The sequence below is a fragment of the Sceloporus undulatus genome, chromosome 4, assembly GCF_019175285.1.
Source record: "Sceloporus undulatus isolate JIND9_A2432 ecotype Alabama chromosome 4, SceUnd_v1.1, whole genome shotgun sequence".
Lineage (NCBI taxonomy): Eukaryota > Metazoa > Chordata > Lepidosauria > Squamata > Phrynosomatidae > Sceloporus > Sceloporus undulatus.
Window position 1 is genome coordinate 176226718 of NC_056525.1, and position 26377 is coordinate 176253094.

At 39.3% G+C, this 26377-nt stretch overlaps 1 long non-coding RNA gene across 1 annotated transcript in view; it reads left to right on the forward strand.

The window, feature by feature from the left end:
- The first annotated feature begins 11219 nt into the window (after positions 1-11219).
- The window catches only part of LOC121927696, a 33167-nt gene continuing 18009 nt past the window's right edge, over positions 11220-26377 (forward strand). Inside the window, exons 1-2 of the long non-coding RNA XR_006103307.1 lie at positions 11220-11282; positions 24537-24648. This is a non-coding gene — a long non-coding RNA (uncharacterized LOC121927696). The remainder of the gene's footprint in view (positions 11283-24536; positions 24649-26377) is intronic.

The window sequence follows — 26377 nt, forward strand, 5'->3', positions numbered from 1 at the left end:
CCCTCAGAGGCCAAAGATGACAGTTAGGGAGGGAGGAGCCTCCTTCTTCAGGCTAGCTCCTGATGGTACTGGGCCAGCCTTCATTCTCCCTCAGAGGCCGAAAGATGACAGTTAGTAATCATTAGTAGTAATGATTACTAATATCAATCTAATTTCAAGTGAAGTCAGCACAAAACAACTAATAAAAATAAGAAAGTGCGCCTGCGATATACGTGGGCGCGCTATACGCGGCTTGAGCATATGTGCTCAAGCTGCGCAGGAGTGCGCAAAGCATGTGGGGTGCCGCATCCCATTGAATTGAATGGGGCGCGCTCCCATGGTGCATGGTGCCACACCGCCGTGCCACTTCGCACACGAGCCCCATTCACTTGAATGGGGCTTGAGCATAGGTGGAATTCGCTTTATGCAGGGGGGTCCAGAATGGATCCCCTGTGTAAGGTGAGGTTCCACTGTACTTTTTAAATAAAAAGCTAGTGGAGAGACAGAATAAAATTTGTAATCCATTTTATGCCAAAATACAATTGCTAGTCCCAACTAGAATAGATCCATTGAATCAATTTTGGGGGTTTTCTATCTGTTGACTTAGCATCGAGAACAATTCCAGGGAAGCAATGTGACCTGAGGAGTGCAGCCCCGTGATTACTAAACTATACCTCATTTTGATTGAATATTTTTCACACCAGCAAAGAGTTTGTTGCTGGTATGTTTCAGGAAAGAGAGAGACACTAAGCAAGAAGATAATCTGGCTTTTACAACAAAAATTTGGTAACTGATTAAATCAGATAAATTAAGTGGGCTAAAGAGGAATAAGATGTTCTCCCTTAGTTTGTGCCTTTGGACATCTAGGGACTATCAGTAGCAAATTGAAAAGAGCAATCATGAGCAATCTATGATATCCACATTTTAGAGTACAATCCTATAGTCAAATAACTGGGATTGAAATTTGATCTCAATAATTGCAGTAGGTTGTGACTAAAATAAATGGTTGTTTGTATGATGGATAAAGGCAGTGAAACATCTTTTATGTTGTAGAACCTGTATATTACAAATATATTCAGCATTCTATGCTGTTGATCAGGGGCCAGTCTACTTGTGTATCCCTCACTACCACAAATACTTGTAACTGTTCCTGTTACTGAACTGAATGGGGAACACAGGGACTCTTTAGACCAGCCATTAAGACTGGCCTGGGGATGGAGTTGGAGCATCCCGTCCACATGACACATGCCCTGGCTCTACCCCCAGGGTGCCATGATGCCACGTGCCACCGTACCACATGGTACGCAGCATCACAGCGCTCCTCCAGTGCTGCATCTGGATGACGTAGTGCCAAAGGAGTGCTGTATAGCCATACCGCCGCAGGTATAGTCCACGGGTATGGAGCCACTTTTTGAGGCTCCTTTTTGTGCCTTGGAAAGGCTAGATTGGGACTGCAGCGTACAGTTGCCATGGCCCTAATCTGGCTGAAGAAGGGGTGGCTTCGGGGCTGTTTGTACAGTCCCATATACAGCAAAATTTGCAACTAGAGCCAGAAAAAGTGTTAAATGATTTTATAAGAATATTTTCCTCTTCAGTTTGTCCATTTGCTAATTTGTAATAGACCACAATACCTCATTCCTTATCCATTCAAAAATAGAGAAAAATATGATAGATACATATTTTTTCACAATATTGAAAGAAGACTTACAAGCAGAGCTCAATTTGTACCTCTAGCATCTGTTTTCAATGTTAGAGCTTAATCATGGAATGTATGAAGTAAGAATAGATTAAAGTTCAGTGTACTTTCCCTTCACCATTGTGTTAAGTTGAGAGAGTTCCCACAGATTGGTGCTTCCAGATCAGAGGCAAGACAGACTTGAGACCTGGCATTTTTTCTGCTAAAAATTAAGCATGGCAACAGCTAATGCATAGGAAATCAATATTTAAACATATGCTTAACCTTATAGCATATTAGTAAATCCTTCACTATTTTGTCCTCACATGCATGGACAAACAATTATGGTAGTTTTCCTCCTACTGCAGGAGAAAACAAACATTTCTCCTGTCTTCAAATGTCTCAAAGCACTGCGGAGGAATTATTCTGTATAGAAGAACACATACATGTTTTTGTGTAGCAAAACCCTTTTCTGCACAGATTTTTTCCCATGCAAAACAATATGGCTGGAATCCTGTTGAGCAGTTATGAATGCATAACCTAAAGTTACACACTCGTGACTATTTCATATTCACAATCCCTCTATAGCCCCTAGTTTAGAGGCTGCACAGGGACTGTGAAAGTCCCCAAATTTTACTAGCCAGATCAGGGCTGCAGCAACCTCACGCTGCAACCCTGATCTAGCCTTTCGATGGCACAAAAAGGAGCTGGAAAAGCGGCTCCCTTCTGTGCCCTCGAAAGAATGCCATAGCCATGACGGTGCAGCTATATGATGCCCCTTCAGCGCTGCATCATCTGGACGCAGCACTGGAGTAGTGTGCAGCATCAGGGTGCCTTGGGGGTGGAGTTGGGCATGCTTGTCAGGACGCTGCACCCTGACTCTGCCCCCCAGGCCGGCCTTTCAGGCCGGTCTGTAAAAGCCCTGAGTTGGCTGGTCCATCTAATCCAGTATATTGCGTAAACCAGACTTTCTCAACCATGGCTCCTCAGAACTCTAGCATTCTGCAAGAAGTTGCTATCGGTTCCTTGAAAGATCGTGATTGGGGAAAAAATTGTTGCCCTGTTGTTTGAGAAACAGCAGGCTTATATCACATCCCCTTTATGGAAGTGACCTCAGACAGGAGGAGGAATTGTGACAGGGGTAGACCTTCTGCTTGTTGCAGCAAAAGATTGCTCACGGAAGGGATGGGAACATTAGTCAGCCGCTTCCCAAGTGCCAAGGAAACAGACCCCCATTGAGTTTGTGGTTGCTGCCTGGTAAGGGCCATAGGGACAGAAGTTACTGTGTAGCACCATAGCTTCATAATTATGACTGTCCAGCAGGATTCAGGCCCATGTGCTTTACTATGCAGAATACTGTAGATACTCGACTATAAGTCAACCGCATGTATAAGTCGAGGGCATACTTTTGAAAAGTATGAAAGATTAAACTTCTATGAAAAAATAAGTTTAACACAAACAAAACTTATGTAGTAGAAATATCAATATAAATTGATATTACAAAAAAAAAAACCCAAGACAAAACAGAAATGGCATGCATAATATCACCATTATTTCCTTGTCCTTATGGCTAAGTTATGCCCACTCAAAAGGAAATACCAAAATAAATAAATAAATAAATAAATAAATAAATAGCCAATTCAGTATGAAACTTACATTGAAATTATACTTACTTGATTATACAAAAGTTGCTAGATGAGCAAGAACCCCAGATACCTGTGGTGATTTTTATTATTATTATTCTATTGAGAGAGGTGAAAATCATGATGTCTTTTGAAAATATAATGTGATAGACACATTCTACAGAAACAGAGATTTGGGCAAAAAATTTGCTTGCATTTTTAGGCAATTGAGTCAAGAACTAAGATAAAATAAGTAAGATTTTTCTTCTGCTCTTGTAACTGATGTGAATAATAAGTGGTACACAGCAAGTAGCTACAGTATCATGAACATCAGTAATTTGCACAGACAGAACTCTGGCAGAAAATGGAAGAATGATAAAATCCCACATTACTAGCTAATATATGAATTTCAGTGTGAAGCATGCATATTGCAGATAGTCACGGTTAATTGTTACAGTGAATTAATATCATTGTCTCAGCAGATAGCATCATCTGTTGCTTCTCTGCTATTGATAGAAAAGTCATTAGGGTTTCACAAAGACATGATTAGCTTGAGGCTCCTTTAAGATAAAAACCATCAAATTCTAGAGTGGTATTTATGTTACAGAGGCACACTTCTGAGAGGAAACCTCATAGTTGTGCCTAAAGAAGGGCCAGAGTGAAGCTGCTTTATACTGAGGAGTTTGACAGATGGCCCTGAAGGGGTGGCCTGCAGCCACCCCTTTCCTAGCCAGTTCAGGGCCTCAGCAACCTCACACCACAGCCCCAATCCAGCCTTTTGATGGCACAAAAAGGAGCTGCAAAAAGTATATTACGTAAACTAGACTTTCTCAAACATGACTCCTCAGAACCCTAGCGTTCTGCAAGAAGTTGGTATCAGTTCCTTGAAGGATTGTGATTGGAAACAACAACAACATTTTTTTTGAGCTATAGATATAATACTTTTTTGGCAGAGGTTCCCATAGGACCTCTTCTGTTGCCTCTCCAAAAATCTGGAATAATCTACCCCCCAAAAAATCTGCCAAATACCCTCGATTGATGCCTAAGAAGGTGGTAAAAACGATGTTCTTTCGGCTGGCCTACCCAGATTGACTAGGTCCTGAATGAAGAAATCTGTCCATATTATGCTCCCATATTAGTTGTCACTGTTCAATGAACAACATCTTCTGGTATTATTGTGATGTTTGTAAATATCTACAATTTTATTTTTTATAAATCTGTATTTTAGGGAAGGTGGAATAGGAGGATGTGGGATTTTATTGTTAATTATATTGTACTTGTATTTTTAAACTCTGTTGTTACCCGCCTCGATCCCTCAAAAGGGAAGAGGCGGGATATAAATTATTATTATTATTATTATTATTATTATTATTATTATTTCAAGGCTTCATCCAAGATAAAAATGTTGAGAAAGGATGGTCTACACCATTCGGCAGAATTTCTTCAGTGTTTCAGTCTGGGATTTTGGAAATGCCAGGGGTTAAACCTGAGACATTTTGCATAGAAAACACGTGCACTACTATTGAGCAACTGCCTCCTAAATACTATTTGATATGTATGCATATCATATCATCCAACATTGCACAGATGAAAACTGGGGCACATGTAGCTAAGCAAAGTCAGAATGTGGTCAAGATGGAAGAAACGATTAATGCTGAAAAACACACAAGTTAAGAGAGGCTTTTGTCTGAGCCTACTGGGAATGGCAAGATTTCTCCCATCTTCTTTTCTCTCCCTCCCTCCCCTCACTGAACTAAATGAGTGGAATAAATGAATTTGAACTCAGTTTGCAGCAGATGAAGTAAAATTAGTATTAGGGAGAAGGGAAGAGAAACTGGAACATTGTAAAAGCAGCTGGAAAGGGGGAATGGCAGAGGTTTAATTAGGATTGTCCCTGGCAAATTGCAGCAGTTGGAAGGTATGGGGTGTGTGTTTGTGTGCATACAGAATATAAAATATACAAGTAACAGGATTAGAACAGTTGGGTACAAGGGTTTTCTATTTGTCATAGAAGGAAAGTTGCTTTTTTCATGTGGGGTTTAGGGCATGGATAGTAAACTTTCAGTCCCCAGTCTGCTGTATTGTTACTCCCAATGGGTGTAATCAGTATAGCCAATAGCGAAGAATGTTGTGAGCTGCTATTCAACAATATGGTGAGGGTGGGGATTGGGGAAGTTGAAGGCTAGTAATCTAGACATGAAGAGGACTTTATTCTGACAGATGAGAAAGTGGCTTATCCTTTAACTGCTGGGGTGAAGGAAAAACCTCTAGAGCAGTGGTGATATACTAGCTGGAATTAATACCGGTTATAAAGAGAAAAATAATTAAAACACAGTTGCCAGCTGACAGGTGGTGGTTAGAAGTGGAGTTCAAAGCATAAAGAATGCAGCATGCCCATCATTATGAGAGTCACTTCATTGCCCAATATTGGGCAGAGGAAGCTTGTGTTCACTCCTCTCCACTTTGTTTGTTACAAAGACTCCGAGGAGCCAGGCAAAACCAACTTGTAGTCTGAATTCTGTTTTTAGAGCACCAGCTGGCCAAACCTTTTTTTAAATATAGTTTTGAAAGGTCAGAGATCTAAAATATCATATTTTTTAAACGACCTTGGGAAAATAGCTCTCTTGCTATCCATGGTTGATTCGTTGAACATATTTCTGTTACTGAAATTATTAACCGTACTGATATGATTTGTTGTACTAAATATATTACTACCTTCCAGATAAATATTTTCACTACATACTAGAAACTTCAAAGGGCAACATATTCTTCTGAGGATGCTGGGATTGTTTGGACATAGAAACTGTTCTGAAATTCCAAAAAAACCTGACCTTTGCCTTAGGCATGGCACATATTCAAACATGTTTCTGCTTTCTTCTTTAGCTGGAGTATTGTATTATATCTTACACCCTAAGCAGATGGGCAGGATAATATGAGCCAAGTCTATGCTAATTTGTCTCAGTTCCTGTCCCAGATCAGTCCCTGGGCTAGCATGGTGACAGATGGGTGTTTTACATGCCTGCCCACCACCATGTCATGGACCCACTACTGCTACACAACCTGTACCCATCTCTGTCATTGTATCTCCTGAGAAGACCACTGTTGCAGCCCATAAAGAAGGAAACAGAGCTCTTGCCTAGATCATATAGCCAGGTCCCCTCATCTGATGCCACAGGTTATGATTGGGATCTTCTGAGCAGGCACGATGGTGGACACATGGAATTGTCTGGTCTGTCCACTGTGTTCTTGAAACTCCATGGCAAATGGATGGTTTTTTAAGATCAGGGTAAGGCCTTTTGGAATGGGACTGGGTCAGATCCACTGCTTCTGCATCTGGTCTGCCTGATCCCATCCCCAGGGTAATGGCCTACATCACCCAGACAGGACAACATGAGGCTGGGGGAGCATGGTTCTTTTGGCCTGTGAGTATAGAAGCAAAGTTATCTTTGCAGAGAAAATCATATGACCAACACAATGTGCCTTAGATTCGAAAATAATAAAATGAATTAAAATGACTCTGTCCATGTGATTCCTTATTGGAATAAGATACATAGGCACATACATACATACATAGACATACATGGCAGTTTAAAATTTTGTCTTAACTTTATTATAATGCACAAATTGGGAAATGTCACAGTGATAACAATCTGTCCAGCCCTATAAAATACAGTTTGCATCTGTGTGAGAAGCAACAGTGTTTCTGGGTTGGCTACACTATTTCTGGCTGATATTTGTATTCTCTCAGATTGGGGCAGTATTGACATTAACATACCTTGATTCTGATAGTGCTTTTGATAGTGCTTTTAAATTTACACCTGCTAGATCTTTGACCACATTCACACATTACAGTCATCCACAATTCATTACTACTGGCATGTGCCTCTGTAGTCCTCAGTAAAGCCATAAGATTCACAGGACACGCACATTATTGTTCACAGATGTTATATCATGAATTTACTATCATCTGGCCAGTGATAGGTATCTTAGGAGCAGTGATCATTTGTGCAAAATCAAACAAAATATCAACAAAGGTAGATTATAAAGAACTGATGTTATTCTGATATTGTGACCTCCTTGGAGGATATGAAATTCTAAATTAAGTTTGTTTGTTGTCCCATTTGCAGAACAGAATAGGCAACGAGCAAGAACAAGCAATATTTTAAACATCTCTTGTGACACTTTGAAAAGACTATACGATACTGATGGTGATGATGTGGCCTTTAGGATGCTACAAGATACTGTATGTCCTTTCCTTCCCTGCAAGAGATTAACACTGACAACCCTCTGGAAATTGTAAGATTAAAGCTTTTCAGTCTTGATTAGCAGAGAACAAAGCCTGTTTGAAACACTTTCTTTCTGTGCTTTTGATGTACAACTTTTGAATACACCACTCTGAGGTTTAATAATACATCTATTTTCTGTCTTGCCAGAGACAGTAGTTCTTACTTGTTATATTTTACAAATCACTTGATGTAATGGTCATAATATCCATGAAACTGAACTTTCATGACTAAAAATGGTCTCCTACATTGGAAATAAAGTCTTTAATGCAGACATTTATTGTACAGCAGGAGACTAAAATGCAGTCACAACGTTCAGTTTCATTGACATTCAGTCTTAAATTGAATCATAAATGGGAGAGAGAATTCTAGCATAATGTGCTGCCTTGGACAATGCTGTGAATTAAATGGGATTTTAGTTCCAGATGCATGATCCAATTGTTTATTCTCTTGAAAGCTTCTGAGTACCAAGGTCACTGGTATATCAGTGCTCAAAAATATTTTTTTCTTTGTTTCTTATGCTTCATTCCATGCCTTAGTGTTCTCAAATGCATACTCCTATAATGTGCCATATATTGGAGTTAATCTTGCACAAGTTGCTAGGGCAATATTTGTTCACATGTACATCCAAGGAAAGAACTGGTATTCCAGCTGATTTCTAGAGGCTGAATATATTTGGGAGGAGAAGCTGGGGAGTGATGGGAGGTATTATCCAACAAAGTCTAGGGTGCCATATATTACTCAGGCTTACAGAAGGAATAAAGGTGCTCCACTACAATTTTTTAAAATTAAAATATTGAGATTCAGTCTTGAAAAACTGTAATCTTCTGATACAATTCAGTGCATTATACTGGATGATAAGAAAGTGGTCTGACTCTTAGGTGACACCACTTGAATGAATGTTTTGTGTAATGTGTGTTTATGTACAGAGAAAACTGGGAGGAGGGAAGAGCAAATTCACAAGGTGAACCTCATGCTATGAGTTTAAACTAAAACATATGGTTCTTAATGAAAATAAAACTTTCCAAGATACATGTGATTCTTAGCTGGCACTTATGATTTCTAACGTGTTTTTAGGTGAAAATCCACAAGATAATGCATATACCCATTATAATAATAATAATAAATTTTATTTATATACCGCTTTTCCACAGATCAAAGCGGTTTGCATGTCCTTAGTCACCTACAATACAGAACAATACTGAAACATAAAAAACAACCTCCTGATAAAGACTCTCTGTTTAGTGAATATGAATCCAATATATGGGATGAGAACTTGATTTTTCAGCCATATTTGTGAAAAACATGTTACCTGAAAATCCATCAAAGAAATTCTATCAGTATTGTACGGCAATCATTAGTATTTTGGGACTTCAGGTGACATCGTTTCACCAAATAAAGATACATTTTTCAAGTTAGAATTGTTTACTTTCATTAACACTAAAGTCCACACTTCCACTGTTATATCTTTATAAACTACAACTGGATCAAGGCCACTACAGGAAAAAAAAGGAGGTTTCCCATGATCATAACTTTTCTAGGGAGTTGCTAGTCACTCCAGATCAGGGGTGGGCAAACAATGGCCCATTACATACAGTGACATAGTAGAATATATTCCTTTATATAAAATGGCAAAATCAAGGTTTGCTTTTAAAATTTATATTTTAAAAAATATTTTCAAGTTTTGGATTGTTTAATCTATGGATAAAAACAATCTGTGGATATGGTGGGCTGATTGTATAATGCTACTCTCCCTCATTTTCTGCCCTATCTAAACTTTCTGAAAAGGTTATATCCTTCAGTTGTTCTTTTCCAATCATTAGAGTCATTGCTTCAACTCTCTGTTATGCCTATAAAATCATTTTTACCTTCCTGCACTAGGACTTCAACCTTGTCTTGTTTCCCAAACTCTGTACATTATTGTATAGACATATAAAGCCTTGGTTGTTCTCACCTTTAATTTTACTGTAGGTTTTATTGTGGCTCCCAGTCTTTCTATCAGCTTTTCTTCTATAATTTGAACAGATGTTTGAGCTATCATCTAAGATTCTTGCATTTTCTGTCAGAGGGGATACATCCATGAATAAACAGATTTGCTACTTGATTTGATCACTTTGTCACTGTTGCTTCTGTGACTTGGAGTTCTTTCTACCAGCTTAGTGTGTTATGCCTATTGTGACACTATGTGGACTGAGACAGATTACTCAAAATCTGGTTACCTCCTGTTTTGCAACCATAGAGAAAATTATTCTAAACTGGAGGGAGATTACGCTTTCTCCCCAGGCACAGGACCATACCCTCCAACTTTCCTGATTTGGCAGGAACAAGCCTGATTAATCCTCTGTCATCTCACTTCTTCAGCTGCTTTTAAAATGTCCCAGCTTCTCTCTGTTACTGCCTCCCCCCCCTTTATCCTCAGCTTACTTCAGTTGCTGCAAACTGAGTTCAGACTGTAAATGTACTTTGTGCTAAATTAACACATCAGGTGGATAGCAGAAGAGTGGGGAGAGACCTGCCCTTTACAGGGAAAGGAAACGGCTACATCTTCTAGCTTTGTGTTCTTCTGATTTACCAACTTTTGTTGTTTTGACTGGACTCTGGTGTTGCTTGATCACACCCAGTTTTCACCTGTGAAATGATGGCATGTGTGTGGGACTGAGCTTTGGTCGTAATAGCATGTCACAAATTATACCAATACCAGTTGATCCTCTTACATTGAGATGCATTCAGATCAATTGAACTACAACAGAAATAACATCTAATACAAAATATAGGCCTGTGACTCTAACATAATCTCTTTTCTATGCTAATGCTAGACTGTGACCATAATAAATATAAACTTAACTGAACATCTCTTTTCTTCTCCGATATAGATAGACAGAGAATCCAGTGGAGCTTCAAAGGATTGCATGATGTATTTTATACATTTCAGTCACCAGTCATGGTATTGCTCTTTTGTGGATTTGGCTATATTTTGCTATATGGCCAACACAGCTACCCCTGAATATGTCAACTGATCCACAGTTATTGGTTACTATAAATATTATCATTTTCACTTTCTACATATCTGTCAATTTCCTTTTGTTTTATTTTTTTGTTCACACAGTGGACAGGTACTCTTACTTTTCAGGCCAAATGCACACCACCTAAACCTAATTAGAAAATGAAGCAACAAAAATTCTACATATATTCCCATGTTTTAATTCACCCAAATCTACATCTTCAAAATTAGTCCCCAGGTATAGATCCTGGTCCATCAGCTTTGATGCATTCTTGTTAATTTTCTGCTAGATGTAAAATTAACAAGAAGGTATTGTATTATAAATGTCCTCATCACACTCCTTTGATGTTTTTCACTAACCCCATTATGTATAAGGTAAAATGTTATCACACCACCTGACATGACTTTCTGCAACCATAACAAAATAGTGCTGACTCATTGTCTGGGAATTTGGAATTAGTTCTGCCTTTGTAAGAAAACCTTTGTTTTTCCTTCTTTGTAAGAAAACTGGAAAAACTGGTTGCTTGGAACAAACATATATCAGGTGCTTGACACCTTTCCTCCCCCTTCTGCTCCTCATAGTTAATACTTAATAGCTAATAGCACAGCCACTTTTTGTTTTGAAGACAAAATGTTCAGGCTCAGGAATAAGAAGTAAAACATTTTCTGCATCCAAGCTAGTTCAGAAGAACAGGAGAAGAATATGGGCCCAGGTGGATTTGGTGAGTTTAGAGTAGATTAGCTGTAGAGAGAAAAATTTTAAAAAGTTGGAGAGGAACAATAATAAATTGTAGTGCCTGGGATTTCTCAACAAGTATTCCTTGCAATGCCAGAGTTTTGTAAGAGCTTATGATTGGATCTAATATTACAGCAAATGTTATTTTGTTAGCTGTCCTCAAATCGACTTTGACTCATGGCAACCTTGTGGATGAGACATTTCCACAATTTCCTGTCCTCTACTACCCTATCAGGTCATGTAGGCTCATGGCCTCCCTGATCAAGTCAAACCATCTGGCATAAGGTCTTCCTCACTTTCTTCTGCTCTCTACCTTTCCCAGCATGGTTATTTTTTCTAATGATTCATTTTTTTCTCATGATGTGGGCAAAGTCATCCTGGCTTCCAGGGAGAATTCTGGCTTGCTCTGTTCTAGGACCCATTTGTTTGTCTTCTTGGCCAGCTATAGTATCTTCAGCATTCTTCTCCAGGACCATATTATAGTTGTACATACAATAATTTTTATGCAAGTATCCCCTGAGACCTAAACATTATTTCAAAGCTTGTTCTAGGGTAAAAGGGTTGAAAAGGGTCTCTTAAACTGTTCACCTTCTTAGCGAATGAAAGTCACATTTATTGTTTTCTTAGTGTGTAGAGTCATGCAATAACCAAGGCACTTTACAAATGAATCCTCCACAGGCTGATTCCTCCTGAAGCTCCCAGAGGATATTCAAGAACCTTCTGGAGAGTTCTTTCCTTGGAGCAGCAGAGAGAGAGGCTAATCCCTCTGGGGAATAGATGGGAGTTTCTAAGATCCTCATCTCTCCTCTCTGAGAGTCAGCTAAGGGATATGTTGGAGACAGTCACAGAAAGGGTTCTCTCCACGTGAAAGGGTTACAATTCATTGTTTGAAAGGTCTCTTCATAAAGGACACTTCTATGCACCCAACATTCCAACAGAATTAGGCACTGTACTTCCTGATGTTTCACATTTCTGTTCATTAATCTTTCATTAATCCATTGAAAAGAATGCAGGTGCCCAAAGAGCACCTGAATGTTAGATTAAATATAGGTTTCACAGGGGGGGAAATCTTATAATGCAAAGATGTTCAAGAAAATCCTTATGCCTGTTTATTCTTAGAGAATGAAAGAATGCCATGTTCTTTGACTCAAGATTTGTTCCTGAGGAAACATGGTTCACAAGATTTGGTTAAAATAAGCAGACCCTTGGAATTAAAACTGCTGCAAGAAGACAATATTTCCAGCTTTCTCTATAGACCCCACCATCACCAGTCCTGAATGGTGGAGGGAGATACATGAGAGTACAAACAGACACATTTGAAAACCTTGACTGACTGGTAGATACCCATTGTACTTCTTAGTAGTACATCATATCACTGCAGAGAGTTAGTCTGATCTTGTGGATTGTAATGATGATCAAATTTATTGTGAATGAACCATGATGCATAGTGATCAATTGTTCTCACTTTGCTCCTCCAGGAAGCAGGATTGACTAAACTCACTCAACAAATGACCAAACTTCTATTTTTGGTGTATTTACTGTTACACGTGAACCAGTAACTCTGACTTTTCCTTCCCTGATAAGAATGAGAGACAGACCATGGTTTCTTGTTGGATCATGACGCTGACTTGTTGAAGAAGAGACAAGTCACACACCCTGGTTTGTACATGACAATCAATACTTCATGGAAAGTCTATATTTGTCTAATAATAATATTTATTTGTATACCGCCCACTGGCAAACCAATCCGGGCGGTTAACAACAGTAAAATATAAAATATGACAATTAAAAACACTTTATCCCTCCCCCCCTTAAGACAGTATTAAACAGTATAACATATTAAAAACACAATACAAAGCATAAAACCAGCAGTTAAAACTAAAAACCCTGATATCCCTCTGTTGATCCTCAACCATCACTAAGATGGGGCCACGGGAGAAATGAGGGAATCAGGGAACCTGGGAACCTGGGCCAGGATAGTTAATCTGGAAAGGCCTGCCGGAAGAGAAGAGTCTAGCCATTCCTACTTGCAGTTGAAATGAGCAGTGTTCATCAGTGTCTTAGTGGCACGTTACACATGCGCCGAAAGTATGTGCCGAGCACATACTAGGGTTAGAAAGGGGTGTCCTTTCTGGATGCCCCTAACCCTAGTACGTGCTCGGAGCGTACAAAATGGCAGCGCCCATTCTACACGGGCGCCAGCATCTTGACATCGTGGATGCCTAGCGTCCACACGCCGCGCAGCAGAAATGATGCCGCGAGTGCGCCATTGGCGACTTGTGGCACCATTTCCGCAGCACAAGAAGAAGCTGCATTTTGCAGCTTCTTTTTTGTTGCGTCCAGGAATCACGCGGTTTGGCCGCTGCGGTTCCTGGACGCAGCAACCAGCGGCGCCGGCAGACCGCCCTTTTTGGGCGGTCTGTAAAGTGCCAGTGTCATGTTTGAACTAGGCCTGTGCACTGCACTTTTCCTGGGTAGTGCTGGGTATACCTCTGTGATTGTGGTACTGTGAAGATCTTTTTAAAAACTAATTTTCAAGTTAAGATTTCAGGTCTTTAAATTAGTATTTGAGATATATACGTGCTAAAAATGAGGCTGTTGGAGGGGGCGAAGTGGGGTTTGTAGTGCCTCGGGATCTACAGCTATTCCCACTACATATGATTTCTAGTCATCTACCAGTATATAGGACTTCACAGCCAGCAAAAAAAAAAAAAATTGACATTCTTTATTCTCTCCACTGTCTTGTCTTGGTGGTAGGTTTTTACATATGGGATTTATAGGACTACCTGTGAACCTGGTGTAAAGCTCAGGCACACCAGAAAGTAAAGCCATGTTTCTCAGTTAAATATGTGATTGACATTTTGCATTTGCTACCTACAAATGTGGTACCTAATCTTTCTGTTTCCCCACCCAGCCTTCAAGTCTGCTGGTAAGAGATTTGGCAGCTGTATTGCTGATCTGTCTTGTGAAGCAAAGAGCTGAAAATTATCTTTTAAAAAATTGGCAGCATATGCTAACATATTATCTGTCAAATCATTCCTGAAACTAAGCAAGAAGACCAAATCCACAAGCTGATAATCCAGTGCTTTGATGTGGAAACAGAGATAGGATGCAGATTCAATGCTAGGTGCTTCCTTTTGAAGTAGAGAAATCAGATTATGGCTAGCAGGCTTTTCTTCAAATAAAAGATGAGAAAGTGTTCAATTACTTAGGACCTTTCATTTAGGTGAGGCCTTTTAAATGTGGTACTGATCCTCCAAATGTAAATGCATATATTGTTACAATTTTGCAAAACTCTTTCTGTTCAGTCTCTTCTATCCTGTTTTTCCTGACTTCTTTTGTCCTTTTAATCTTTCCTGATTTTTCTTTAATAAATGATAGAATTTAAGTAAACATGTAATTTTTATATCACATACGCTGTTGACAAATATGCCCACAAATGGTTCCACTGAGTGTCCCACTACCCTGATGTGTTAGATAGGTGAGTATTTCAAGTGGGGCATTCTCTGTTGTGGCACCTTGACTGTAGAACTCCCTTCCACAAGTACTCCATCCTTCTTGAGTTTCTGGTGGGCCACCAAGACTGCACTGTTTCATTTGGATTATTATGCATTTTAAAAATTATTTGTTTAAAATATTTATATACCAGTCTTGATCTAATGGCAACAGTATGGTACATAAAATGTAATAATAAACAAATTCTAGTAAAACTAGAACAATTGATAACAACAAAAAGCAGATACATAAAATAGGCATCAACTCTATCAGGCTTTAAAAATCAATTTATGGGCTGGTAAGTGCATTTTGACCTGATGTTGAAAAGAATGCAGTGTTGGGGTTGGTCACACCTTTCGTGAGACCATGGCACTGGGCAGACAAGGGGGAAAACTGGCTTACCTCTGGGTTTTCTTACCTGGTTTTCAGGGAGAACTCACTGACTTCCCGGTTGGCTCTCACAGTGGGCTGAATATCAATGGGTAGTCCACACCACCCCCTTCTCCTGCAAGGACAGACCAGCCAAAATGGGACATTTCTCTCCTGCCCCAGACATATGCACACATGCGCAAAGATAAACTGCCAGTGGCCACCAATCACCTCTTTATCCCTTTGCTGCTAACCCATTTGATACCTAGAGCAACCAGCCATGTGACTAGCCACTCAATCACACAAGTGATCAAATGCCCAAATGATGCATCGGTGTGTCCAGTGACACATTGGCACAGCACAATCATGGAGGCCCCATGTACATTTGGTTATTTATTTATTTATGAGATTTATAACCTGCCTTTCTCCCAAAAATGGGATTCAAGGTGGCTTACAATAATTTGAAAAGATAAAACTAAAACATTAATTACAAAAGTTAAAATAAATGAAATAATAATAGTAAAATGTAAGTTAAAAGCATTATAGTTAAAGCATTTTAAAAGTAAAAACAAGCAAAGCATTAAAACAGCACACCATATTACATAGTTAAAATTCACCCATCAAACACTTGCCCAAATAAAAATGTCTTCAGTTGCCAGTGAAAAGAGAGCAGCGATGTACCCAACCTGACCTCCAGCCATGGAGAAGGCTCTCTCCCAATTTCTCACCAACCACACCGGTGAAAGTACATACCCCCTTTCCCTTGCTTCCCCATGTCCCCCTGCTGGATCAGTCAGTTTTTTACAATCCTTATTAAATCTATTGTATTGTTGGGGATCTGTCATTGCCATCATATTGCTTTATGGAGTGTGCAACGTGTCAATGGTGCAGCTGACCGGCCGTGTGCATATTTTTTTGTGGGCAACAATGACTATTACCCTATGTCTGCACCAAAACAGTCTGTACGCCAGTGCAATAGTTTCCAATGTGCAGCTTCAATAGAAGCAAACCTGTGTTAAGCCTTGGAGCACAAGGCCTGCCATACAGGAACACACAATCAAAGCACTCTCAACAGACGACCATCCAGCCTCTGCTTAAAAACCTTCAAAGAAGGAAACTCCACCACACAATAATAATAATAATAGGTTTTATTTATATACCGCCCAATCACTGGGAATCCGAGCGGTTTACAATAGAGGGGATAACAGACAGTTCCCTGCCCACAGCCTTACAATCTAAAAGACATGACACAAAAGGAGAAGGGAATGGTGACGGGGGGAGGGAATCAGGTCCAGCATTCTTCTCTCCCTCTGAGGCCTGGACCAAGGCAGATGGACCGGAGGGAGGGCTCTTCTTCTTCAGGCTAGCCCTGATGGAGCTGGGCCAGCCTACTCTCTCCCTCAGAGGCTGAAAGATGACAGTTAGGGAGGGAGGAGCCTCTGTCTTCAGGCTAGCCCCTGATGGTACTGGGCCAGCCTTCTCTCTCCCTCAGAGGCTGAACGATGACAGTTAGGGAGGGAGGAGCCTCTGTCTTCAGGCCAGCCCCTGATGGTACTGGGCCAGCCTACTCTCTCCCTCAGAGGCTGAAAGATGACAGTTAGGGAGGGAGGAGCCTCTGTCTTCAGGCTAGCCCCTGATGGTACTGGGCCAGCCTTCTCTATCCCTCAGAGGCTGAAAGATGACAGTTAGGGAGGGAGGAGCCTCTGTCTTCAGGCTAGCCCCTGATGGTACTGGGCCAGCCTTCTCTCTCCCTCAGAGGCCGGAAGATGACAGTTAGGGAGGAGGAGCCTCTTTCTTCATTCTAGCCCCTGATGGTACTGGGCCAGCCTTCTCTCTCCCTCAGAGGCCAGAATATGAGGCAGCATATCCAGTGTTGAACAGCTCTTACCATCAAGAAATTCTTCCTGATGTTTATGTGGAATCACCTTTCCTGTTTGTATCTGGGAAGAATCTACAACAGCCTATAAAGACCAGGTTGGCTGAAATTACCCAGAGGACCTTTTTAACAACCTCTCACAGATGATGGAATGGCCTGCCAGAGGAGATCCACCATATTACCAGCCTGGACAGCTTTAAAAAGTCTGTCAAGATGGATCTCTTCTGACAGGCCTTTCCTGAATAGCACACCAATTGAATCGACCATCTCACTGAGGACTCTGTAGCCCGATCCGCCCATCTCTAATTATATTAATGGATATTTTAATGGTTAAATGAGTTTAATTGATGTTTTGGGGGAGGGAGGAGACAATTGGGATATTGTTGTATTGTATGGATTTTTATTGTAAGCCACCCTGATTGTCTCTTGACAGATAGGCAGGGTAAAAATAAAATTATTATTATTATTATTATTATTATTATTATTATTTATTGCTCCATGTCCTACTCTCTGGAGCAGCAGAAAACAACCTTCCCCCCTCCTCAATATGACATCCCTTAAACAACTTCCACCCTACTATCAATCTCAGCCTAAAACTATCAACAAAATAAGTTCACTTTCTGGACACCATGCTACAAAACAGGCATCTAAGCAGCACATTGTATCACAAACCCAACGACTGCAATTTCCATTTTGAACATACTGCCAGATCCATAGTCTACAGCCAAGCCCTCCAATGCAATCAGATCTGCTCAAACTCACAAGATAGGGACACCAGACTCATGGAATTAAAACAAGCATTCTTCAAGCTACAGTATCCACCATATGATGTAAAAAACAAATAAATAAGGCAAGACTTGTACCCAGGATTAATCTAGTACAGAAAGAGACTGAAGACAGAAAATGAGAGTACATTACAATACTCATTCATATGGTTATCTACCCTTCTTGGCTTTAGGCAACATCCTTCTTTTTGACTTTGTCCCCCAATAACCATAGTTAAAACTGAACATCTCACCTCCATACCCACAAGATTTTGAATTTAAATGTACTTTCTGTCACCCAACCAGCTTATATTGGTCTGTCTCTGGACTCTATGCATCTGAAGAAGTAGGCTCAAGTCTATGAAAGCTCATGCTCCCAGCTTCTTTCTTTTAGTTAGTCTCACAGGTGCTACCAGATCACCTTGCATAATGATTTTCCAGACAAACACAGCTATATCTTTGAATTCATTTAAATATTTCAACATGGTTATCATGTTACCTCTTAACTTTCTCTTCCCCAGTCTAAGCATACTTAGCTCCCCAAGCCACTCCTCATAGGGCACAATTTCCAGACCTTTCATGATTTTGGTCACCGTCCTCTATACATGCTCCACCTTGTTCACATCCTTCCTAAACTAAATTTCTGGCATTAAAAGGCAGGCTATTAAAAGCATTATTACTTCTGCAATTTTAAAATTATTTTGTTATATTTTTTATTCTAGGTAAAGTCTTATTTCTCTAAGTTAATACAATTTACCTTTTTATCCTGCATCAGAGTTTACTAATCCAGCTTTCTCTTATGTCTACTTGGCTTAAAAAACTATCAAGAGTTTGGTTTGCCCATAAGTATTTGGCTTGGTTTAGGTTTATATGCACATGCAGGCTAAAGGATATTATGATTTTATGATGTGTGGAGATTCTAACACACACACACACACACACACACACACTCTATATATAGAAGGAGCCCTGGTGGCGCAGTGGTTAAATGCCTGTACTGCAGCCATTCACTCAAGACCACAAGGTTGCGAGTTCAAGGCCAGCAAAAGGGCCCAAGCTCGACTCAGGCTTGCATCCTTCCGAGGTCGCTAAAATGAGTACCCAGACTTTTGGGGGCTAATTAGCTTACTTGCAAATTAGCTTACTTATTGTTCACCGCTATGATCTCTGGAATAGCGGTATATAAATAAAATAAATTATATATATATATATATATATATATATATATATATATATATTCATATGTGGTCCTCTTCTAAGTGGTTCTTCGTTGTAACCATGACCTTGTTTGAACTACAATGAAAGTTCCTTTGGGAAATATCTAATGCTATGCTGATAGAGAGTTCAGTGTAGAAAAAAGAGAAAGACCTACAGAGGGGAAAAAAAAATCTATGGAACCAATGTTTGAAAAGAATCATGGTTTTGCATTGTATTCCAGTCCCTCAAGGAATGCCAGGAACGTGAGGTAGAATGTCAAACATTTTGATTTGTTTCTTTTCTGTGGATTTTGAATATTTATGCAAGCCACTGAATAGAATGCAAACAAAAGAGAGGATGGTTAGCATATTTTTGGAGCAGCTATTTCCTTCTATACTGTGGACCAAATGTCAAAACTGCCTGTAGTAGAAGATCTCATGTGAACTTTTAAAAATTCTTTTTCATTAGAATGAACTTTCTGTAACATCTCTTAATCATGTGTGACTAACCAAACTGGATTCCTGCCCCCTCCCCAAGTTTTTGGCAAAATGGATGCAAAAATCAAATGGACTGAGCCATGCTTAAGGCATGAAGGGTTACAGAGAATAATTGTTTTCCTCTGGACAGAATTATTTGTGTTACTTCTTCATAAGAAGAAGAATAGTTACAGTCTTGCCCATTGTGGAATCAGAGTGCTTGCATATGGGAAGCATGCTTTTCACATATTTTCAACATTAACTATGGGTATGCCTGTCAGGAAAAAGCCACATGGGATATATAGTCACAAGAAATATAATATGTATATGAATGTATTTGAAAGTAACATGACACAGCAAAAGCAATTGAAATGTCACATAGGTGTTGCATATAATGTAATTAGAAGGTCCTAAAAGCCAAGGACACATGTGGCAAGGACAAAGTGAAAAGGTGCAAATTGATATCACCTGAAAGTCATTAAGTGGACAGTAATGTATGATGCAATGCAAGGTCTAGATTGAGCCAAGAATGGTATGTCAATCATAATGTATGTACACGCCCAGGAGGTGGCAACTGTATAATGAATAGAGAGACAAATGTCTATATAAGCAATAATGTATGGCAATATTTTTTGTGGGTATTGAGGAGTATAGTAGTGTGGGTATTGAGGAGTATAGTAGTGTGAGTTTTGTGAGTAGTGAATTGTTTTGTGCATAGTGTATATATTAGAATAAAAGTAGATCTTTTTAGAAGACTACTGTGTTGACTGGTGTCTTGAGAGCTGAGCAAGAACCAGCAGACTCCAGAGAAGATTGGAAGACATCTTCAGCCAATTCTCAGAGCTACTGGTCAAACTGGTTGTTCTTCCGCTGACCACGGGGGTGAGAGTGAAAGCCAGGAGAAGAGCTGCAACTCCCATCATCCCTAACAATGCCAAGAGACTGGGGATCTATGTATCTATTGTCTATTGCCAAAATGTTTATTTGCTAGCAATTTCTTGAAGTTGCACACAGTAGATTTAGAACCTCAATAGATGTTCGCAAACAGGCGGGGTCTCTCATACATGAAGAGGTATGCTGGCTGCAACCCACATCAAATGCCCTTCTGATTGTCATCCTTGGCCCCAAATTAACAAGATTACCTTTTCATGGAAGAAAGGAGCTATCAGCAGGAAGGTCAAGAATCCTGGTGCTTATATGTAGTATGTTGACCTGTGCTCCTACTGGACAAGCAATCACAGATACTAATGATGTGGTAGTTTTCCTGTGCAAACCAAATTGAACTCAACAGAGGCTGCAGAGGCAGCATGACTGAAAGTTAGACAATCAATCAAATATGAAACTTAACTGAGCAGGCACATCTTGTACACATTGATCCTTGGAATATTTAGAGATGTTCTGGTAACAGAGATATATTAAAAAAGCAAGTGTGCGCAAATGAGAATGATGTAGAACATCCATTCCCCATTTTTAATCAAACCAGCCTGATATGTTCTATCTAGATTAAGAGGCAGACTGGAATCCAGCAATCTTTTGGATTGCCACTGTACCAAATTGCAAAATGGTTCTTGGCTTTTTTTAAAAAAAATAAATACAAAATTGTGAAATACATACCAAATTTCCTGTTTAAAGAATAAGATGGACAACTTAGATGCCAGATTTTGTTAATTCTTTTAAAAATTTCAGAAAGCAAGACAGAATGGATTTATGATCAAATGCATGTGAAATTTACAGACTGAAATTAGATTTATGTGCCCATAGACCAGTGTGTACATGCTTACCTTTAATAATTCTTTTTGTTTGGATGCTGTACTGCAGCCATTTACTCAAGACCACAAGGTTGCGAGTTCAAGACCAGCAAAGGGCCCAAGCTCGACTCAGGCTTGCATCCTTCTGAGGTCGCTAAAATGAGTACCCAGGCTGTTGGGGGCTAATTAGCTTACTTGCTGTTCACCGCTATGATCTCTGGAATAGCGGTATATAAATAAAACAAATTATTATTATTAATTATTATTCATTTCCTCACCTTTTAAAAACCATCTTCAAATGACTTTTATATATATATGGGCAGTGACAGCTTATATTGTTACATGATAAGGTCTTTAATTCCTGTTGCTCTGTAAAATTCAAGTGGGGGAGTCAGTGACACTTTGTGATTGAGGGCAGCTGCCTAGGCACTGGATAGGGAAAGGTCAGAATGCACAAAACATTATTATCCAGTTGTAAATGAAAGTATCTTTTCCTTCCATTTCTGTGTTTTAAAAAAAGCTACAAGGCTTTATGTGTGGAAACTGGAAGAGGCTGACAGGACACCTGTTCTGTGAGTGATAAGGGGAAACAAATGAATTGCACCTTGACAGTTCATCAATCCATTATGTGGCATCTACATGGCGCATGACCAAACCACACTTTGCAAAATCTCACATACACTAGCAAGTCTAATTTTAGAGCTATCTGGATGATCTTTCAATGAGTTTGACTTTGAGTCACATATAATCACCATAATGGGATTCACTAACACATATTAGCTCACAATAGGTTAATTCCAACCAGGGGATTATCATTTTTCTCTGCAAGCATTGATATTTAGCATAAGCGTACTGTATACTAAATTTATTCCTCTCTCCTACCCGATATATTGTGTACATTCTTACCATGTATCAATTAAAACTGATGTCAAATAGTCCTTTGACAAGGTTTAACATATTTGTAGAACAGAGTAATGTTAAGATGTATTGTTACTAACTAGAATAATACAGTTCAGTGGACACTATGCTTACCTACCATAGAGCATCCTGCTTATTTCTTTCCATACATATGTTGCCTATACATTTAAATGAACAATGAAGTCCACATATGGCAAGATAACTCAATATCCCAAACCTAGCTACCTTTATCTCCTTGACATATTGAAAGGTTTTCTGTATTGCAGGAATCATACTTCCGTTTGTTCAAATGTGGATTTGCAATTTGGTTTTGTGACATTTATTTTTATTAACTTCTTGTTCTGATTCTAGGAATTTTAAATCATCAGCCTTTTCACTCCTGTATATCACAGGAAATAACATAGTTAGCCACTAATAATGTAAAGCTGATGGTATTTACATCTGAAATTTGTACTTGTCTTGATCCTAAATTTTAACCCAAAATGTATTATAGTGTAGGGTTTGCATCATAGCTACTGTACTTTGAATATATTGTTTGGGAATTTCTCATCGTTTCTTCCTCTCTTTTGTTAGGACAATACACATTATGTATTCTCAGTAAATATTCTTTTAAAACCATTTTGTGCCTGATAGCATTGTTGTGCATAGTAATGTATTTCTGCAATCACTTTTAAAAACATATTTCAAATCATCTCATCTAACTATGTTTAAAATTGTTTCATGCTAAACCATTTTATTCTGCATGGTAAATTATTTGGGCAATGATTGTTCAAAACATCTTCCAGACCATTTATTTCATCTAACTTTGGCTGGCATCCTGTTAGTGACATATGCATGCAGGATAAAGTACTCACCATCATAACAGTCACATTCTACTCACAGCAGTAGAAGCAGAGCTGCACATACAGTGATGTTTCACTTTGTGGTTGCACATTGCATGTTACAGTTGTGCAGTGTGCATCATATGTTGCACATTGGCACCCAGCCATTTGCATATGTTGCTCAGTCTTGCTATTATGCATGGGGATTGTGTTGGGCTGAGATTGCTTATTTCCACATGTGGATATTCATGGTATACTGAGAGCATGGTGGATTGCAGCCTGTAAAATACCATCTTTTGCAGCATTAACAAATGAAGTGTTACCTACCACACCATGTTGACTACACTGCCTACACTGTTATGTCATTGTTTGTTGTTATATGTGTTCAAGTCATTTCAGATTTATGGCGACTCTAAGGCAAGCCTAACATGGGGATTTCTTGTTAATTTTTTTCAGAGGGGTTTAACGTTGCATCTTCTGAGGCTGAGAGTGTGTGACTTGCCCAAAGTCACTCAGTGAGTTTATATGACAGATCTGGGACTCAAGCCCTGGTCTCCAGAGTCATAGCCCAGTGCTCAAACCACTATGCCATACTGGCTGTCCATGCTGATATGTTACTTACAGAAAATACACATGTAAAAGTCAAATGTGCATAGGCAGCAATTATATGCAGAAATTACAGCCAAAATGGGGATTCTCTGGCTCACCTATTGTTCTAGACTTCAATACTATAAATCCCAGCTAACCTGGCAATAGTAAATGATTATGAGAGTTGTGGTCCAAAATATCTGGACAGCCAAAAATTTTCAAGCTTGTGTTACAGAGAAGTTTACTCAGTTCAATGTCTTGGAGACCAATATGAATCTTCTATAGTGAATCTCAAATAAAGTTATAAAGTTATAACCTTACAATCCTATTTAAATAGCAAATATCAGCACAATTGCTCACTCTTGACATTTACTCCATTGGCATTATTTCATCTAATAGAGCAGAACTAAAATGCCCAAGGCATCATATTTGCTGATTTGTATATGCTCATCACCATATCCCTCAATCCCCTCACACTGTTCATTGTAACATCTTCCTATCAAAGATTTAGGACTAACACTCTGAGTAATGCCTCAGAGACCTGTAGCAATCTTCCTCTTGTTAATTACTTCTCAGATATTCTTTTCTTTTGTTTCTTTGTTCTTTATAGAAGCAGTGATGGTAACAGGGCAAAAGGCAGTGCATTAGAAGGAAAGAAAAAAAGGGCTACCTGGTGAAATATCTTTCTAACTTTTAAATGTGAAAAATGGAGTACAGAAGATGTCAGAGAGTCCATCCATGGTTAAGTTCATAGAGTTGATTAGAGTTGCCATCAAATTTAGCCTAAAGCAAAACTTGAGGTGAATTAAGATTTTTAGATTTAATCTCATCTAATCCTTGAAAAACCTGGTGGGTTATGACAGGCCCCCTGTTCTGCTTCTAAAGAGTCTTTGGTGGAATTTTGACTTGAAATTGTCCCCTGGAACTTGGGGAAATATATAGAATATCAAAATTTAAGGTATATATCTTGATTTCTTTTTGCTTCTAGGAACCTCTTCCCAATTTGGAATGTTTACTTTTTGATTTAATAGTGGGCACTGCAATTTGACAACAATCAATAACATACTGTCACATTTTGGGACATCTACCATGATATCCTGGTGAGTTATGACTTGGGAGATGGGCCTGCAGTACTTGGAGCTTAATGATATTTTCAGTATACTTCTCAAAATTCTTTATTTGCATCCCTGATTTTCTGCTTATATTCCCTTTGTGAAACTTTGGGGCTGTACAGATGGCCCCTATGAGGTGGTGAAACACTGGCCCTTTTACTGTCGGATCAGAGACGTGGCAACTGCATGCCTTGCCTCCAATCCAATAGGTCCATGGCACAAAAAGAAGCCACAAAAAGTGGCTTCTTATTGCACTGTGGAAAGGGCACCATAGCCACTGATGTCACAGCTTTTTGGCACCCCTTTGGTGCAGTGCATGTACATGCTGCACCAAGGGAGTGCTGTGACACACAGCATCATGTCGGCATGGGGACAAAGCCAGGGCACACAGTGTGCGGTTGCCACACCCCCACTCTGCCCCAATGCCAGCATTTTTCACCAGTTTGTTCAGGGCCTTTGTGTTCTTTTAAGTCTGCATCATTTGAACAATGCTTCTAGTTTCTAAAGCAAGCCTTTTAAAATCTAGTAGCTTCCTTCACACTGCTCATTAGCCTTGCTGGGGATCTCATAGACTTTGTGTTTTCCTGACTTCTGGTATGCATTCAGACTGACTCTCTCTTAATTATTTTGAGGAGGCCCCAAACATCATGAAGAGATTTGAAACTTTTGCCTTTTTCTTTCATCTTCTCTTTTTTATAGATTCCTCATTTGAGAGAAGTTCCCTCTTTTGAAGTCAAATAGGATCATGGTAGAGTTTCCTGGCATTTTTGCACAACTCACACATAAGTTAAATTTGATAGCACTGTGTTCACTGTTTCCAATCAGTTCAGCCATGCTTACAGCACTAATACTTAGGATTAAGTCCAGTTCCACTTCCCCTCTGGTCACTTCAAAAACAACAGTTCTAGGAATGCCATAGTCTTTAGGATTTCTAGAAATGTAATATCTTGCTTTGACAAAATAATAATAATAATAATGATGATGATGATGATGATGATGATGATGATGATGATGATGATTTGTCCAGTCAATGTGAGGGTAATTAAGTCATCCATTATTACAATATTAACACATCTAGATGCACCTTGATTTCATTCTCTATCTTTAGATGCCCCTGAGAATATTCATTCTAGGGATGGTAGCATGTCTGTAGTGCTGAGTTGCTTTCAGTGCTTGGCATCATCGCCCCCAGTGATTCTGTGGGGAAATCAGACTTCTTAAAGTTTGTCTGACTCAACCCTCTCCCTAATATACAGAGCAATGTTACTTTTATTATACCTTTCCTGATTATTCTCATAAGATTTGTATTCAGAGAGAACTCCATCCTGCTGATTTCTCCATTCCACCAAGTTTCTATAACACCAACTATATCTATACTCATAGCTAGGAGGCTTCTGACATTGTCACAGAAACACCTATACACAATAAAGTACAACAAAATACAAAATACACAAAACAGTGATACATTTATGGGAACAACTAAAATGCACAAAAAATATAATGCAGGTTTTCAAAGCTTCACTGGCTTCTTCACAAGGCAAAGGTGTTAAAAACCATACAGGAGAAGGAAAGTGATGAGGTTAGAGTGACAGAGATACGTTTTGTTGCATATATTACTAGTTTTGTCAGTTAAGATGGTCTGGAGGGACATCAGTGTGGGCAGAGGCCACTCTCCTTCTTGACCATGTGGGAACTGAGGACAAAGGCCAATAGAGGA